A 19529-nucleotide genomic window follows, 5' to 3' on the forward strand; every position below is an offset into this window, starting at 1 on the left:
CATCAGGCGGTGGCTTAAATCAGGCGGTGGTGCACATCTGGGACTCGCGCACATCAGGCGGTGCTTGAACGAGGGCCCGCACATCGCCGCTTGCGGCTTTAATTTTACTTGTTTTTAAAGCTCTTAACAGCCTTGCTCCTCCATACATTACTGATCTCCTGTCATTTTATGTTCCAGCCCGATCACTGAGGTCCTCGAATGCTTCCCTTTTAAATGTTCCTCGTGTGTCTCACACAGGTACCGGCCAGAGGGCTTTCTGTTTTTATGCTCCTAGGCTGTGGAACTCTTTGCCTCTGGGCATGAGAACAGCAAGCTCTCTGGGTGTTTTTAAAATTAAACTTAAGACTTACCTTTTTAATCTAGCTTTTAATGTGAAGTAATTTATTTTAGCCCTGGACTGCATTATCAGTATCATTATTATTATTATTTTTATTATTATTTTATTATTTTATTATCATTTTTATTATTTTCATCATTATTATCTAAACCATTGTTTTAACATGTATTTATTTATCTTATTTATTTATTGTGTTCACCTGATCTCGTTAACTCTACCTTATTTTTAACTTTTATTTCCACTCTTACTTATTTTATTAATTTTACTGTGTTGATTTTCTTTTCTTTTTTAAGTATTTCTTCTTTTTTCATGCCTTCTATAATTCTACCATTGCTGTTGTTTTCTTACTGTCTGTTACTCTGTGAAGCACTTTGGGCTACATGTTTCTATGTATGAAAGGTGCTATATAAATAAAGTTGAGTTGAGTTGAGTTGAGTTGAGATGGGATCCCAGTGTGTCAGTTCCCCCGGCAGCCTAAGCCTATAGCAGCATAACTAAGAGCTGATCTCAGGACTCTGTCTAACCCCTCCCCCCCTCCCCTCGGAGCTCCTCCAAAACGACGCCCCCGCTCACATTCACGAGCGCCGCTGATTCGCGACCATATGATCGTGACTGATTCAAAACCGGTCCTCAGCACATCGCTTGTGTTTTGCACTACGTCAACTCATGTCTCAATCAGCGGTAAGAAAACACCAAAACATTATCATAGTGAAAGTTAAAAACACAAACAAACATGAAATGTACGCGCAGGAGGCGGGCAGAACGGCAGGACAGGATTTGATTGGTTTCATAAATTGGCTCCTAAAGGCAGGGATTGGTTGGTGTTTTCCCAGGTTTACTCTGGCTGTAGATAGCAGCTTTTTTTTTGCTCTTTTTTAAGAACACATTATGTATTGATTGCCATCGGGACATAAAGATAATTTTAATCAGTATTACAAAAAGTGTATCTAAATCTGACGACCAACCCAAGCTTTAAGCCAAGTGCTTTAAGCCCAAAACCTAAATATTTAAACTTCTTCCTCTAAATCTTCTGACTTAAATAGCATCAACTGTCTGAGATGTTATTCATAAGGTTGTAAGTACTATTAAATTATTGTGCCAAAACATAGATCAATAAATCCTACATTCACTGCAGAACTACAGGCAAGTATTGACTTTCTATTCTGCAATATTTAGTTTGACCCGCTAAACAGAAGCATTTGAGATCATTTAGTTTGCAGGAATAACATTTGCATTAAAGCCTACTTGATACTTTTCCATAAATCTGTTGGTATCGTGTGTCTGGCCTAAACTTACACAGAAAAGTTAAAGACAGCAGGTTGCACAGAGGAGTTGGTGCAGACCAGTGGCCTAAAGCATCAGCAACATTACTCTCCTCAGATTGTCTGTCCACAAAGTTTCTAATAGAGAGCTCCTTTCAATGGAGAGCATGAGGAGACATTGGCGATCAGTAATTATAACTTTGTTTTGTTCATTCTGGTTAATTGAGTGATGATAAATCCTTTGTTTCTACAGATGAGGTCGTGATAGAGAATTAATGATCTTCCACTTGAAGTTTGAATTAGCAGGCTGCAAAATTATGCACCTTATCATCCTCTCATGCACTGGAGTAGAAACAGAAATTGTCCCTTCGACACCAATGACACCTAGACCAACATTTCAACAGTTTGACCAAAGATACATAGATATACTCAGATTGCATAAAGATGAAACTTTCACACCTGGCTTCTATAATGTGTAAGTCTTTCTGGTATCTGAACTGAGTCTTTCCAGACCGATACAATTTGAAAGTTCCTCTATCCACATTCTCAATGATGGAGCATCCATACTCTTACATAAAAGTTCAATACCTCTCTTAGCATGAGGAAGTGAAAAGTCCAGGAATCTGTTTCTGTGTTTGCATAAAGTCCTCTGGCTGTATTCCAAGCACGTATAGTTTGACATGTAAAGGTTATTTGATGTTAAACACCTCTGACAGACATTTGATAACATCCCTCCAGATATTTGAATCTCAGGACATTTCCACAGTCGGTTAAGAAGAGCATCTTTCTCATTTAAACACTTAGTGCGGACATCTGGAATATTAGAAGACGTATGATGAGGTTCGACGGGGTCTGCTTGTCTTTTATACAACTTGAGCAGCCCTCACAGAAAATGTTGATGCAGGATGTGGGCGTTCTTACAAGAGGAAGCCTTACACAGGACTTCCACCAGATCCGTGTCCAGTCTGCTCCGATCCGCTGCGGTCTGGATCTGTGTTCTCTTGTCCATCAACACCCACTGGTGCATTTTCGGAATGCAGCATGGAGCAGGACCGCCGGACAGCTGAAGTCATGTCACCAATGTTTCTCGTGGTAATTACTGAATCAAGGATTCTCCTCCTCCCCTTATCCATGTTGACTTTATGGTCTTCTGAAAACATCTGACCTGTTGACTCCAGGCCTGGCTCTGCTCATCGTGACGGTTTGTTGTTGTAGTTAAGTGAAATACGATCTGGTGATAACACAGAGTGTTTTATTCTGAAAATTAACCAGATGTTTTTCATTTTGTTTTGGTGCCTGACTTCCTGTCCCGCTCCATATCCTCTGTTGAGATTGATGTGTCATGCTCCGGCATCCAGCAAAAATAGAAGTCTTGCGTATCTGAGGGCTCTGGCGTGCTGGATCAGAGAAGCAGCCGGAACGCAACGGAGCGGATCCAGTGGGAGTTGACTATAATAGAAACCTAGTGGTGCCGAGACGGATCTGGTGGAATTTGGCAGTAAGTCTAAGGACAATGAGTGCATATTATGGTGAATGGTTCCAGTGTTATCATTATAATCCATATTTTTTAAATAATTTATTAAAGGGAAGTAATGATGCTGCCCTCCATTCATATATGCATTCATAAAGAGCAGCTTAAGCTTTCAGAAAAATGTGGAAAGTAAAAGCAAAAAGTACCACAAAATTAAAAGGAAAACACAATTATCTATCACACACACACACACACACACACACACACACACACACACACACACACACACACACACACACACACACACACACACACACACACACACACACACACACACACACACACACAATGCAAAAGTTTCCACACATTATACACATTCAGTTTATTGTGACATGCACACATGTCTACACACAAACAGGGTCTCTGATCGTCCCGTTCTGTCCCATGGGTCTCTGTTAAAATTGACCTTCTCTGCCTTTCATCACAGGAAAATACCACCCTCAAAGAATAATAAGGCCGCCAGACACATTAATTAGAGAGCAGCTATTCAGTTCAACGTCTGACGGAGAGAGAGAGACTCAGAGAGAGAGAGAGAGAGAGAGAGAGAGAGAGAGAGAGAGAGAGAGAGAGAGAGAGAGAGAGAGAGAGAGAGAGAGAAATGTAAGGGAAGGTATTTATATGCAATATTAAATAATTACACACTGAGTGTTTTCTGATATGCAGGAATCTCAGGAACAAATTTATTTTTTTTATTTTTTATCATCACTTTAAGGCAATATTTATCTAATTTCTGTCCTTACTTCAAAATGTTTGTTTCTGTGAGCAGTATTTGAAACATGACATATTGATTTCAAATACTGCTCTCTCTTCTGTATTGCATGCAAGTCTCAGCTGTCCTCAGGTTAAAACAGTAACATATACTTTTCCTGCACTCCTCTCAGAGTTTGTTCCCACTGCAACAGACACACTTCGTGGAATTTATGCATGCAAAGTTATCTTTGAACATGTGTAGATGTTTGCAGATATAATAATATTGTATTAAATTGTGTGTTTTTGGCACTGTTACATGCATGCTTGTGTGTGTCTGTGTGAAGCAGATGGACAGGCAGGTATCATTATGAGCAGCACAACAGTTAGCCTTTTAGCATGGAAGAGACTCAGCTGGCACTGTTTTAGATCGTGCTATATTTCATCACAGATGGATTCACTGAATCAACATGTGAGAGGAGATATGCGCGAGTAGCAAAGACGTTTCAACAGCTTTAAAATCGTTTTTAACTCAAAAAGCCGTGGCAAAGATCAGCCTGTGTTTTGGTTTTAACAGCGACCCTGTTAACTGGAGACTTTCAGCCGGATGCATCCCTCAGAAACGTCTTTACACGATCATTAAATATCTGATGAAGATATTTTGAAATCTTAATAAAAATGAAACTAGTTTGCATTCCCAGGAACTCCCTCTGTGTTTCAACAGCTGTGTAAACTCCACAAACACTGACACATTCAGCTGAAAGTCTCCAGTTTACAGGGTCACTTTTAAAACGCATTTGCGGTGTGCTGAGAGAAGACTACTGTTACAAAGCTGCTAAATCAAGTGAATCACAGATATATGTGATGTTATTGTGGAGGGCGGGCGGAATAAAAACACTGCGGTTAATCTGTCAATCAGACACGTTCAGCATTGCAGGCCCTGCCCCCCCGACCTTTGAAAAATACTATCCCCCTAGCAGGGGCTTTCAGGGGGAGATTATCTACCCTGGAAGTAAATTTAGACCCTAGTTCCTCCGGTCGAAACAGGCGTAGTTCCGGGGTAAAGTTCCTCCAGTCGAAAAACGCCTTCTGGCTTCTGATTGGTGTTGTTCTCATGTCATTGCTGCAGAACACACACAGCCAGGATCCCCGGTCAAGCTTAGCTCACACCTTCTTCTACCAACGCAGCCCCCTCATGTAACTTCTGCTCCTTAGTTCATGTGCAAGAACTTTTGATAACCAAGCAGCATCCCTTGCAGCTTGTTGAATTGGATTCAATGGGAGAAAAATCAAAGGTCTCTGTAAAACAATTAAACCCCCGTCTTAAAGATGGATGCTTCTTTCTGCACAAATTCGTATGTCTTGTGTTTTTGCACAGAGAGCTGTGAGATTGCTGAGACACATTAATCTGTCATGAATGGACATGTACAGTATTTGATATGTTCCACTTTCTTCTTGGTTTTAAAAAGAAGAGTCTTCCCCTCCCTGAGTGCGATGCTTAACTCACTCACTTTGTGACAGGTCACAGATTCTCATGCACGGTTTCTCTTTAAAATACCATAAATAGCCTCACAACACTCCTCAGTATCTACAGAGGCAGACACGTTGTGTTTTGTGTGTGCGTGTGCGTGTGCGTGTGTGTGTGTGTGTGTGTGTGTGTGTGTGTGTGTGTGTGTGTGTGTGTGTTTGTGTCCGTGTCAATGTCAATGTCTGTATGTGTGTTTGTTTAAATGTATCAGAGGCAGGGGGTAGCATGATGGTTACCAAGGCGACAGAAAGATCTTTTCCCTGTTCTTTTACAGCAGGAAGCAGGAAGACATCATCAACTCTGGATGAACTCCCAGAAACACAGGTGCAACATCTTCCTTTTGGCTCTTTACTTTCTCTCTCCCACACACAGAGAGAGAGAGAGAGAGAGAGAGAGAGAGAGAGAGAGAGAGAGAGAGAGAGAGAGAGAGAGAGAGAGAGAGAGAGGGGCATACAGTATGTCTTTTTCATATTAAATCATACATGTAATAAATTCATAGGGCTGCATATTTTTCATATTTCAAAACTCTTTGCTGTTACAGTTCTCCATGCTGCAGTTTGTTGTTTTTTTGTTGTTGTAGTTGAGATTTTAAACATTGATTTGAGGGAAGTTTTGAAAAGTACACTCCATTTTATGCAGATTAAGAAAGAAAGAAAGAAAGAAAGAAAGAAAGAAAGAAAGAAAGAAAGAAGATAAGAAACGGAAGAGAAGAAAGAAAGGAAAGAAAAGACAAGGAAAATGTATGAACACGGAAGGAAAAAGAAGAATGACAGAATATGCAGACAAGGAAAAAGTAAGAGAAGAAAGAATGAAAATGCAAAAGGAAGTAAAGAAAGCATGAATGAAAGAATGAAAAAGAAAGAATGACAAAGAAAAAATGAAGAAAGAAAAAGTAAGAGAAAGAATTTAAAGAAAGAAAGAAAGAATTTAAAGAAACAAACAAACAAACAAACAAACAAACCAAAAAAAATACTGACAGGAAGATAGATAGATAGATACATAGATAGATAGATAGATAGATAGATAGATAGATAGATAGATAGATAGATAGATAGATAGATAGATAGATAGATAGATAGATAGATAGATAGATAGATAGATAGATAGATAGATAGATAGATAGATTTATTTAAAAAGAAGAGCTGAACAGAGACAACAAAGGGCCTGAGTTAACTGAGTCTGCTGCTGCTGCTGCTGTGAGGACTCAGCCTTCAGTGCATGAAGCACACGCAGTACGATGTGAGCTCCCCCACACTCAGCTCTCACACACAGTCAGCTCTGCATGCATCGCTCCTCTGACATCATCTACTGCTGACTTTCTACATCTCATAGAGACGGTTTCTCCTCCCTCATTGACTCCTCACTCTGAGCGCTGACCATCAGAAGGTGCAAAAAGAAGAGTAGCATTACTCCTCTTACAGAAAACCTGGTTCAGACAAATGAATCACAGGCATCCTCTGCACTCAGGAGCTGGACTGCTCCTCAGTTGGAGTTGAAGCAAATTTACATGACAAGTGACAAAACTGAGCTGAAATGACAGGATGCCTGGGAGAGTCTAGTGCTCGATGGTGTTAAGCTGAGTTAAAAGAATGAAATAAAGAAAGACAGGAAGAAAATCAGGGATTGATAAGTGTTAATTTAACACTGCATCGTCTGATATATGTTACTCTGAAAGGCAAAGTGTTTTGATATCACTGTAACGCACTGTAACATCGACTCTGTGACATTTCCTCTAATAAAAAAGGAACAAAGGGAATGATATTTCAGAGGCAGAGATGTTTGTGTCACTCCCACACAATCCTGATCACAGCACCTGATGGAATTATGGTATTTACAATAAGACCTTTCCATTATAATGCACAGTTATTGTGCTTCTGAAAGCTGGAGCACATAATGAAATACAACATGGGCAAGATGCAGCGAGTAAATGTCAGAGCAATTTGAGAGACAGGGGGGGGAAAGCTGAGATAGATGCCTGACAAAATGAGAAATGAAATGAGAGAATGATGGAGTGATTGTGATCTAGGGTCCCTGGTTTTTATGCATATTCAACTGAAAGCAGATCAGAACCTTTTTCCAGCAGAAAATAGAGTTAAAGTGTAAGTCACACACCTCTTGGTCTCATCCTAACCAGGCAGACTCTGGGAATATTTAACATGCCACTCTCTGGTTTGGACCTTTTCTTGGCTCCGTGCCTCATGAGTGTAATTTGGATGAGTGCAGCTCGCTTGCCTTTGGGCTCATTAACAACAATATAAACAGTAATTACTGTGATCGCCTAATTAATTCATTTAAAAATGCTGCACGGCGTAAAAGGCATGAGCAAATCTTTTCTGGAGATAACAATTTTACGGAATCATTGTTGACATAATTAGCAATTTCATGTTCCAAAATACAACAGAAATAATTAAAAACATTTTTTGTCCAATGTCATACATTCACGCTTTTATTATTCAGATTGCTCCCGCTTTTCTTTTTCTTTTCACTAAGCCTTCTTTCTGTGAGTTATCCTTCTCTGATCCATCCTCTGTCTGCGTGGCAGCTCTGCAGCCTGATAAATGTAATCCTCCCCTCCGGACACACTCTTTTGTTTTTGGGCCATTTTGACGCTTCCCTTCTGATCACCAAGCTTTACTTATTATAGAATTCTCTGCCTCCACAGCCTGTGGGCTTTGTTGAAGTAAGAATAATCATTGTGCCCTCAATTGTCCGATAATTTTATCTACTTTATTGACCAGTTAATTAACAGCAATTATGATTCAGCTGAACAAATAAATGATTTATTTCCCCCTGCACAATAAATGAAACATCTTTACATTTTTACTTCCTCGCCCGTCTGATAAAGACTTACTCCTAAAACAATGCTGCAGTTAATCCAATTATTAAGCAGCACAGATATGATCCAGGAGAAGTCGTTGACATTTTTTTAAATGAAGGATTGGATATATTATATAGGATAGGATATATTATTCTTAAAGCAGCTCCCTGCCTTGTGTTTATTTAAATCTTCACGCTCTCTTATCATGTGATGTATCAGATTCATGTCAGAAAAATATATTTATGATCAAATCTATCGTATGAATGAACCCAGGGTTGAAACGGTGCAAACATCAGAGCATAAGAGGTGTGAGAACAATGTGTTTAGCATGTGACACATTGGTTTATGTTACAGGCACAGTCCTCTGACCCTTCAAAACCCCAATTAGTTTTCCTGCAGAATTTATTGCCACGCCTGGCATCACTTCTTGTTGATTACCTCTCTACTGATTAAAGTGAGAGGAGATTTATGGAGAGATGTGACTGATGCATGGGTGGAGGGGTCTCACTCTGTCAAAACGGTGACAAATCTAAACATGATCCAGAGTGAGTGTGGCTGATGTTTTAAAAAGTGGCAGTGGTTTGTTAACGTGTTTGCTTTGATCGAAACAAAGGCAGAGGTTATAAAGAAGAACCAACATGACCAAAATAAAGACCTGTGACGTATGATGTCGTAGATACATACGACCTCAACTTTACATCAGTGCAGAAAGTATACATTAATTTTTATGCATGTTTTCCTGTCCGAAAAAATGTAAAGGCATTCCTCGTCACGTCACTTTAGCCGTTTCATTAAGTCTAACAAATAAGATTTCTGAATAAGAGGATTATTTAGAGATGGGAGAGATGCAAAATTATGAACTCTCTGCATTAGTTTATTAATCTTGTCCTCAGTACATCAACTTTTAAAATGTTAAGTATGATAGAAAATAGGTAGATACTGTAGACTGAAGCACAGCACTTGATCGCCACCTGCTGGTGACAGCTCCATGCAAACAGTCTGACTGGATTCTCAGTACATTTTGAGGTTAAAGCCCTTATGTTTCACCTGTTACCAACCTCGCTTGAGTACATTAAAAGGAAGTATTTCTGTGAGGGATTGCTTCAAGAACAAAGGACCCTGGTGCACATGAATAACAAAGGTCTGACCCTGCAGCAGCAGAGTGACAACACAAACCAGGGTATGCAGTCATTAAATCTTTCTCTGCAGGAGAACCCGAACACTCAGTCACTGATTTTACTACAGAACTACACCTCATGACATTCTTACTACTTCCAGTCGGAGATCAGGAAAGCTCCTTTCGAAGACTCTGAACCACAGCAGAGTCACTCGTTGTCTAACAATCTTGCACAGCTACAATAATAACTCTGCTATATTCTATTTACCCTATAACACAAACTTAAAGTACAGAGCTGCATGCAGTATTGTGCAGTATTGAATGGGATGAATGCAACTTGAATGTGATACTATGTCATAAACTGAACCTTAGAAGTACATTGTGTAAAATTGAGAAAACTCTGTGACAGTAGCGGCGAGATTCTAGTTTGAAACTCTACCATGCTCACCCCTCATGCTGGTGAAGCAATGGTGGCCTTCAAGGACTAGAAGCTCCTGTGATGCATGACAAGTATGATCCTCCATTTGTCAAGTATGCAGCAAAAGCATCTATTAACACAATTACTTTTGGGAACAACAATCACTGTCTTCTCGTGCTACTGCAGAAACATGGCGGTGCAAGATGGCGGCCTCCGTGGAGGATTCTAAGTTAACAACAACAAAAATATTTTGAAATTCAGGTACTTAAACACTTATCTGAACATATATATATTCAATTTCAATGAAGTTTGTGCTTCTAAATGCCGCTAATTACGACACACTGCACCTTTCAACTTCAACCCCAAATGCCCCAATATCTGCACATTCAAGACAAGCATTTAGATAATTTTTAAATACACATTTTTGTCTATATTTCCTTGTTATATTTCATTCAGTATTAATTCTGTATTTTATTTTACAATTTGTAATGACTGTGAACTGTGACTGTACTAAATGGTCCCAGTCTTTGACACAAAATTTGACACATGCAACAAGTTCTCTGGTATCTGTGATTTGTCTTTGCTTGCTAACAACAGAGCCACAAAACATGCTAGATTGCTGCTTTCATACTACAAAACATACAAGGTAGTAGAATCTGTAAAGTAGGCTACATAAAGATTAGTCTGAGACACAGGAAAGACGTGTGTTAAGCAATCCTGATCTGAGCTGCTTTTAACATTGCATTGTATTTTAAAGAACCATTACTGCAGCTAAGAGAAGCATGTAGGCCAATGCAACCCAACATTACCTGAGGTGGACCTAAACAAAAACTGTCGGAGACTTTCTCCTGTGCCCTACACTGACCCAAGGTTCAGTCTTTAAAGGGTTAATCGGTCAAACTTAGTTTTTGTTATCATTAATTGCACTATAGTTATTAAATCAGAGTCTTTTGTGGTATTTGAGGTGAGAAAATGCTCTAACTTACCTGTGCACACCAAAAGATGGGGCCAGAGTCCAACCAACCATGCGGCTAGAGAGAAGCAATGGGAGAGATGTCTCACTCTGCTTTTTTGTGAGTACCATAATAGCATCAGGTTATTAATTTCACAAATACTTCAACTACAGAATTGAAATATGTATGTTTATGTAAAAAATAAGAAGCAGTGTCATGTTTTGTGAAAATATATGATGGTTGGGTCCCTTGCAATACAAGCATGGATCTATAAGAACATGAATCTAGAAAACCGGAAGCAGTGTCAGTTTCCCGCTCAGAGAGTACATCTTGTTCATATGCGATCTTTGATGTACCTCTCCAGACTGACACTTGTTGGAGATCCATGTGTTCCTGTGTGTTACCTTTCAGTATTCAGAGGCACTACTAGCAGATGAAGAAGCAACTTATGTTGACATTAACAACCTGGACAGGTGTTCTTCCTCCCGTTTGAAGTGAGTTATTAATTTGATTTGAAAGCTCTTATTTTGTTGTTTCCTGTTGCTTCATTTAGCAGTATAGAGCAGGATGAGCTGTGGCAATGTGTAGTTCATCTGTATACGTGATTGAAATGAAAGATTTATTAAGCGTGTTCATTAAGTTAAACATGGAGCAAGCTAACATTGTAGTGTAGTAAGTTAGATTATCGCACAGCATGCCGCATGGGCGCATCCAAAAACCAACGCGTTTTAGCCCGCAATGCTAACTGAGCCCTTTGAAGCAGACTCTATCTTCTTTCTGGGTCCAACTTGACACCATGAGGGTTTAACATTCAGTTATTTTTCTCCTCCTGTTATAACATCTGTTATGTCACCTTTTCATCATGTGCTAAGTGTAAGCTTTCACTGTTTGGCACTATGTCTGCTCTGAACATTTCCGCAGGTCGTGCTGTAGGCGGAGAGCTGAGAGCATCAAAGTGTTGTTTCCTGTGCTACACACAAAGTTGCCAGGACTTTTGCCTCAATTCATTCAGATTGAACTTGCAAGGGTTATCTCGGGGTTAACGACCTCACAGTGTTACATTGTTGCATGCTTGGAAGGCTACTTAAAGTTGGTCTGAAGTGATGACAGTAAAGTGAATATAAAGTTATGGTCAGTTTTCTGTATTTTTAGGCTTGTACTGATATTTACTTGAATTACTGTTTACATCAGGTAGTGATTTTGTGGTGACAAATATATTTCATTAAAAAATAACTGTTAAATCTAAATGTTAAATATAAATCTAAATGTTAAATATTTAAGTTCACAGAGCAACATTTAAGATTAATATTTAACATTTAAATTGAACATTTATATCTACATTTATATTTAGCATTTGGATTTAACAGTGATTTTAACTTAAATATATTTATATCACAAAAAAAAAAAATGTGAAAAAGATTACAAATATTGCTCTGTGATCGAAAAAAAAGGGCCTTTCAAAAATTTCCACTATGTTCTTCTGACGTCTTGGAGCTAAATCTGGAGAATTGTTGCTGTTATTCTCAGTATGCACGATTTGACAAATGGCGCCTTATAGTTAACACATTATCAGGTTGTTCTAAACAACTTCCCTTAAACGTCTGCTTACATATTTTTGAGCACATCTTGCAAAATCTCATTCATTGTGATGACAAGTTTGTATGTTGTTAACATCAGATTATAGGAGACGATGGAGGATATAGATTAGCAGTGATAGCACCCCCTTTCTGCATGTGCCAACGAGGTTTCTCACCTAATCTTTTTAATTGATCACATGTTCAGGGAGCCAGATGAGATGACATCTTGGGGCAGGTTGCACCTCACCAGGCAGTGTGGTGTCACTGACAGCTGTTGTCAGTATCAACAGGCTGAGTAGGTTAGGAGTCCCAACGTCGATTCTTGAGCTTGATGAAATATTAAGTTGACTTTTATCATGCTGGTTAAGAGGATGGAAGAAATAAAGCGTGTGTTTCAGTCAGGTTAACCTGCCACAGTCCTTCCTAATTCCCTGCTTTTGAAGAAATGAGTCTTAGGAGATTTGACATTGCTCTGGTTGTTTTGTTGGCTCTTATTTATTGAGATGTAGTACATGCAACTTTCCCTTTTTCATTTGGTTGGCCAGGTAGCCCAGAGAAGATTAGTATGAGAATCCTGTGGCATTTTTTTAGATAAGAAAGATATACTGATCAGAAATGCAATGACCATGATAGTAACTTATCAACCTGGGATATAAAAAGAGCTTTTCTAAATTGACTGTGATCCAGTTTTGGAAAGAAACTCAAAAGGCTTATTTTCATACAAATAACTGAAGGACAGAATATTTAAAACCATTCTTTACTTGTGCATCTTTTTCTGCTCAGCAGTAATGCTCTACTTCATGTGCAATGGGCATTGGTGAGAGAAGTGGAATCAATGAAGTCTGTGCATGCTCTGATTGTTAAACCACTTGATGACACCATTTCTTCAAAACAAAAAGAAACACACTCACAATTTCTTTATTGAATGTCGTCAAGGAAAAGTTTTCAAATCGGCACAATACCTGAAAACGTAGCTGTGATCTGACAAAAAATATGACCCTACCGCGACTGTCCCTAGATGTTGTCCTTGCATTGCATGATCAACTTTTATGCTTCTGATATCTTTTAGTTGAATTATAGTCTGTTGTTTGAGCAGATGTTGTGATTAGTGTTTCCTCTGATTCTTTGTATGAACTTGAAAGTTGACTAAAATCAAATGTTAGACCTGCAGGTAATAAACACTGATCCGCGCAGCCAGGCTAAACGGGACTTTACTCGCCTCTCACCTCATATTAACTACACACTGATAAATCTATAAACTGAAACTCAAGCCTGCATGTCTCAGAGCAATAAGATATGAGAAGGAAGTCATACACTGATTATTTTGTCTTACATTACCGTGCTCTGAGAGAGGGAATTTATGACTCTTACATCACTATCTGAACTTTCACTACAACACACAATTACATACATGGTGTGACCTTTTCTTTGCTCTTTTTGCTGCAGCTGGCCGTGTTGCAAATTGTTTTATATTTCCACACATGTATGGGCACAAAGACATCAAGCTTGAGAAATAAAGTAGTGAGAAAGCATATCTCTTTATCTTTCCTCAGGTGCTGTCATTTTTCAGATAAGGTCATCATTGGTCAATAGGAAGGTCGCTCCACACGAGGGTTGACCCAACAGTCTGGAAGCACTTCACACGTTCCACGGGTGAGTGACAGAACCACGCCAACTCAATTAGTGCTCGTGTGCATGTTTTATGGCCTGTTTATAGAGATGAAATACTGTCAGTGCTCTGAAAGATGATATCACTTCTGTGAATGTATCCTAAATTGGATAACAGTGATAGCATCATCTGTTTCCTTTTGTCTGCACACACTTAGGGCGATGTGCCTGCATTTGTGAGACATTTGTTTAATGTGTTCTATTTAAGGGGCTTGTGCTTGTTCCTCTTTAAGCTGTGATAAGTTTCAGCACTGTGCAACCTTTAACATGACAAGTAGTGTAGAAGAAACAGAGGTGAGAGGGACATGAAACTCTGACTTCACCTATTGGTTGATTAAGAGGAGACTAGCAGTTGGTCTTTGTGCACTTTGTTTTTAAAAACCACACTCACCTCATCTCAGGTTCAGTCTTTAAATAGTTTACATTGTACAAAAGGTTGCTCTGCTCATTTGTCGTTGGCTGTGTGAGGCAAAATCTTCATGCTTCTTATATAGGTGTGTCTACTTGTGCCCTACCATGAAGATTCTGGGTTCTGATTGTCAGCTTTGTTTTTAGATCCAGTTTCCAAAATCACAAAATATTTGAATTTGTTAGAATCAAATGCTGCCGAAAGGCTCATCAAACCTTATGTGCTGTCATGCTTTTATTCTTTAGAGGAAAACAACAATGGAAACATAGATGACATGTTCTCCATGGAGTACAGTAGATTGTTGCAACCATGTTTACTTCACACCAGCTTAAACTGATCATAAAACTCTGATTAAAGTCTGGAAAGAGGATGACTTGGGCAAGAACTCCAGAACACATTTGCACCTGTCTCTGTGATCAGCTGGAACATCCCTGAAAATATGTGCAAGTCATCGACTCTTAGGAGATATTAGATCTATGATCAGTAATTAACACCCCACAGGGGAATGTAGGTCTCTGGTAACAGCTGAAAGTCATGCCTTGTGGAGATGTTCCCTTGGGAGGACCTCTGGGTGTTCCTGGGTCTGGATGTGAAGCTCACTGAAAGAGTCATAGATTCTGTCTGACCAAGGCATGTCCAGGGCTGCAGGAGCCAGTGAGGCAGATTGGCCTAACACAGGACTTCCGTAGACATAGTATCCGTGACGTTACCCATCTGTTTCTGAAGCGCTGTTTTGAGGCAAATCATCGGCGGCAGCCATATTGCTGCTGTCGAGCGATTGTGAGGTAAAGAGGCGGGCTTTGAGCCTTCTAGCCAACAGCTACAGTGTTCCCGCCTGTCAATCAAGTCAGCTGTGCCTCTCATTGGAAGATTCGTAATCTCAATATCTTTGAAATTGCAAAAAATTCACCCTGTACAGTGTGTGCCGATCGAGAAATTAGCTATCCAAACTACACTCGTCTTTTGTACCAGGCTGTAAACATGCACATATATATATATATATATATATACACACACATACATGTGTATATCTGTGTGTATATCTGTAAATCTGTCTTTAATTTGACTCATACACATACATATACATATATATATATATATATATATATATATATATATATATATATATATATATATGTATATATATATATACAGGACTGTCTCAGAAAATTAGAATATTGTGATAAACTTCTTTATTTTCTGTAATGCAATTAAAAAAACAAAAATGTCATACATTCTGGATTCATTACAAATCAACTGAAATATTGCAAGCCTTTTATTATTTTAATATTGCTGATTATGGCATACAGCTTAAGAAAACTCAAATATTCCTATCTCAAAATATTAGAATATTTCCTCAGACCAAGTAAAAAAAAAAGTATAACAGCAAAACAAAATCAAACATTTGAAAATGTCCATTAATGCACTCAGTACTTGGTTGGGAATCCTTTTGCACGGATTACTGCATCAATGCGGCGTGGCATGGAGGCAATCAGCCTGTGGCATTGCTGAGGTGTTATGGATGCCCAGGATGCTTCAATAGCGGCCTTTAGCTCATTTGCATTGTTGGGTCTGGTGTCTTTGAGCTTCTTCTTCAAAATACCCCACAAATTCTCAATGGGGTTCAGGTCAGGGGAATTGGCAGGCCAATCGAGGACAGTAATGCCATGGTCAGTACACCAGTTACTGGTGGTTTTGGCACTGTGGGCAGGTGCCAGATCATGCTGGAAAAGGAATTCATCATCTCCATAGAGCTTTTCTGCAGACGGAAGCATGTAGTGCTCTAAAATCTCTTGGTACACAGCTGCATTTACTCTGGACTTGATGAAACACAGTGGACCAACACCAGCAGCTGACATGGCTCCCCAAACCATCGCTGACTGTGGGAACTTCACACTGGATTTCAAGCAACTTGGATTTTGCTCCTCTCCAGCCTTTCTCCAGACTCTGGCGCCTTGACTTCCAAATGAAATACAAAACTTGCTTTCATCTGAAAAGAGGACTTTGGACCACTCTGCAACTGTCCAGTGCTTCTTTTCCATAGCCCAAGTCAGACGCTTCTTCCGTTGTCTTGAGTTCAGAAGTGGCTTGACCATGGGAATACGGCTATTGTAGCCCATTTCCCGGACACGTCTGTGAACAGTGGCTTTTGATACCTGGACTCCAGCTTCAGTCCACTGTCTTTGAAGATCCCCCAAATTCTGGAAGCGGCTCTTCTTCACAATGCTGTTAAGGCTGCGGTCATCTCTCTTGGTTGTGCAGCGTTTCCTGCCACATTTTCCCCTTCCAACAGACTTTTTGTGAATGTGCTTTGAAACTGCACTCTGTGAACAGCCTGCTCTTTGAGAAATTTCTTTTTGTGTCTTACCCTCCTGATGGAGGGTGACAATGATGGTCCTCTGGACAGCAGTCAGATCAGTAGTCTTCCCCATACTTGTGATTTAGTTTACTGAACCAAGCTGAGTGTTTTTCAAGGCTCAGGAAACCCTTGCAGGTGTTTCGAGTTAATTAGACGATTCAAGTGATTAGTTGAATAGCCTACTAGTATACTTTTCATGATATTCTAATATTTTGAGATAGGAATATTTGAGTTTTCTTAAGCTGTATGCCATAATCAGCAATATTAAAATAATAAAAGGCTTGCAATATTTCAGTTGATTTGTAATGAATCCAGAATGTATGACATTTTTGTTTTTTTAATTGCATTACAGAAAATAAAGAAGTTTATCACAATATTCTAATTTTCTGAGGCAGTCCTGGATATATACATATATATATATATATATATATATATATATATATATATATATATATATATATATATATATATATATATATATATATATATATATATATATATATATATACACACATATACATATATATACACATAGCTAAGATATCTTTTACAGTGCCCTCGTGGTGCTTCATGAGTACACTCATAAACACGTAATGCTTTCTGCTTTACTACATCATTCACCGGTGATAAAACATGATAGATGTATCTTATGATATATTTTACATTAGAGCGTCTAATAGAGGCTTCATCATAGTTGAAATGAGATAATTATCTGTATGATTACACTTAACATGACATCTAACATTTTCTTTTTGTGGATACACCTCTCCACATTATTAGTCGTGTCTCTTTGTTGCCCATCTTGCCAACACTTTCATGTGACTGACCCTGCAGCACATCACACACACAGACAATGAGCACATCTCTGTGATGACTCACGGGCCAGAGAATAGCATCTGACCAATCCCAGAGCGCAGGTGTCAGCACTCAGTCATCCACACACTGACACAACACCTGATGGATGGCATTTATTCTCAGGTGTCTCTCTACAGAATCTGTTGTTCATCATGAAAGAAGAATTTTAGCATTATAAAATTAGATTAGAACAAAGGTAACAAAGAACAGAAGCTTTACTAACACGTCATATGTGCACACAGGCAAGTTAAGTGAACACATTAAAGAGAACAAGCTTTAGATAAACAGTCCAGGTTTACTGTTTTCTTTATGACCATGAACTCATCACAATCGGTGTCCTTAAACTTTGACTTCTTGTGTGAGGATCATTGATTCTGCAGCTGTATTTGTAACTGTGTGCACTCAGAGACATAATCCTGAGTTAGATCATGAGGGGGATTGATGAAGTGACACCTTGAAAATTAGGAAGCAAGTTTAAAAATATCAGTGGCTACTCCCACATTCTCAAAACGATCCGCTCTTTGATTATTATATTTTCACTCACTTTAAATTGTTTGTTCCAAGCAGCAAAACAAACATTTCATCCAAAAATGACTCGCCCATGAAAGGATGGAGTAATCCACTCTCCTGAGGCCAGCAGGCAGCACAACATGTTCCTTTGTTCGAGTCTGATGTGAAGCATGAAGCAGACGGTTCATGATCCTGACTGATCACAGCCGCTCGAGTCAGGCTGGACAGAGGTGTGATGGAACAGCTGTGTGACCCTCTGTCTGTCTGTGGACTAACTCAGCTACTGGCACATCATGTAAATACAGTTCCACTTTCATTTCCCCGTCACAGAGCATCCGGGTGGCTCCGTGCTCTAAAGGCACATACCATGTTACTGTGACCTTGATGATTCAGATCTGGCATGTGTTTCATGTTATCCCTCGAGCACTCTCGGGCCTCAATATTAGAAATAATGCTGCCAAAAGGTGGTCATGCCATGTAAAAAAATCATGAAATCTGTCTTTAATTTGACTCATTTCATGTTCTTGATATGAGAAGGGGCCTCGACAGGCTGCATTATCCCTGTGTCCTTGGTTTCAATGAGGAATGCCAACTATTTAAACTATCCATCCTGAGAAACTGAAGGACAAATGTGGGAACTGTTTCCCACACTGTGTTATATTTGATAAGGAAAATAGACAGAGACCAAATAGCCAAACAGTAATGTGGCGGCTGGTCGATGGGAGCTTTCGAGGGAGTGTTTTTGTGTCTGGATGCCACTGACGACTTACTGTTGGCTTTATTTAGATCATTTAAATTAAAGAGACATATTTTTATCCCAATATAAAATGCATCAGATAAGTATTTCTTAACAGGAACGAGGGAAGAAGTGATGATACCAGCAGACAAATGAGTAATTTTTTGGAATATTTGCACAAAGTAAATAAAAAGAAAGTGATGTCCAAGCTTTTGAAGTTGTCCATCATAACCAAGTGGCAACCGCCGGTCTCAAAATATGAAGCCAATGCGGAAGTGTTATAAACTGCAATTCACCGAGAATCCGCTTGAGGCTGGCTGCAGAAACATAGGAAACCACATACACACCAATTCAAAGAAGACGATCTTTACAGCATTAATAAACATGTTTACAGCCTGGTTCAATAAACGGCTTGGATCTACGTAGCTAATATTTCTATCGGCACACACTGTACGGGGGGGAACTTTTTTATGACACGACGGTTCAGAAGATATTAAGATTGCGAGTTTTGCCCAAATAAGGACAAGACTGACTTCACTTGACAGGTGGGAACACATAGCAGTTGGCTAGGAGCCTCTAACCCCGCCTCTTTTCGTCACACTAAGTTTGGTTCAGTTCCGCATTTCCAATATGGCTGCTGCCAACGATTGGCTTCAAGACAGCGCTCAGGAACGGGCTACCTAAAATGTTAGGTAGCTTAAAACTAAAAATGGTGGTGGCTTAAAGCTAGGGTAGTCCAAAAAACTAGGCTGAATTTGAATGTA

The 19529-nt window shown here is 39.3% G+C and overlaps 1 protein-coding gene across 3 annotated transcripts in view; it reads left to right on the forward strand.

The window, feature by feature from the left end:
- The first annotated feature begins 10951 nt into the window (after nucleotides 1-10951).
- The window catches only part of LOC117822296 (neurocalcin-delta A), a 63368-nt gene continuing 54790 nt past the window's right edge, over nucleotides 10952-19529 (forward strand). The window contains exons 1-2 of one of the 3 annotated variants that reach the window (XM_034696956.1): nucleotides 10952-11145; nucleotides 13782-13881. The gene's annotated coding sequence lies outside the window, so the exon portion shown is untranslated. The remainder of the gene's footprint in view (nucleotides 11146-13781; nucleotides 13882-19529) is intronic. The other 2 variants (XM_034696955.1, XM_034696954.1) reach the window with 2 other exon arrangements.

This window comes from Notolabrus celidotus, chromosome 12 (genome assembly GCF_009762535.1).
Source record: "Notolabrus celidotus isolate fNotCel1 chromosome 12, fNotCel1.pri, whole genome shotgun sequence".
Lineage (NCBI taxonomy): Eukaryota > Metazoa > Chordata > Actinopteri > Labriformes > Labridae > Notolabrus > Notolabrus celidotus.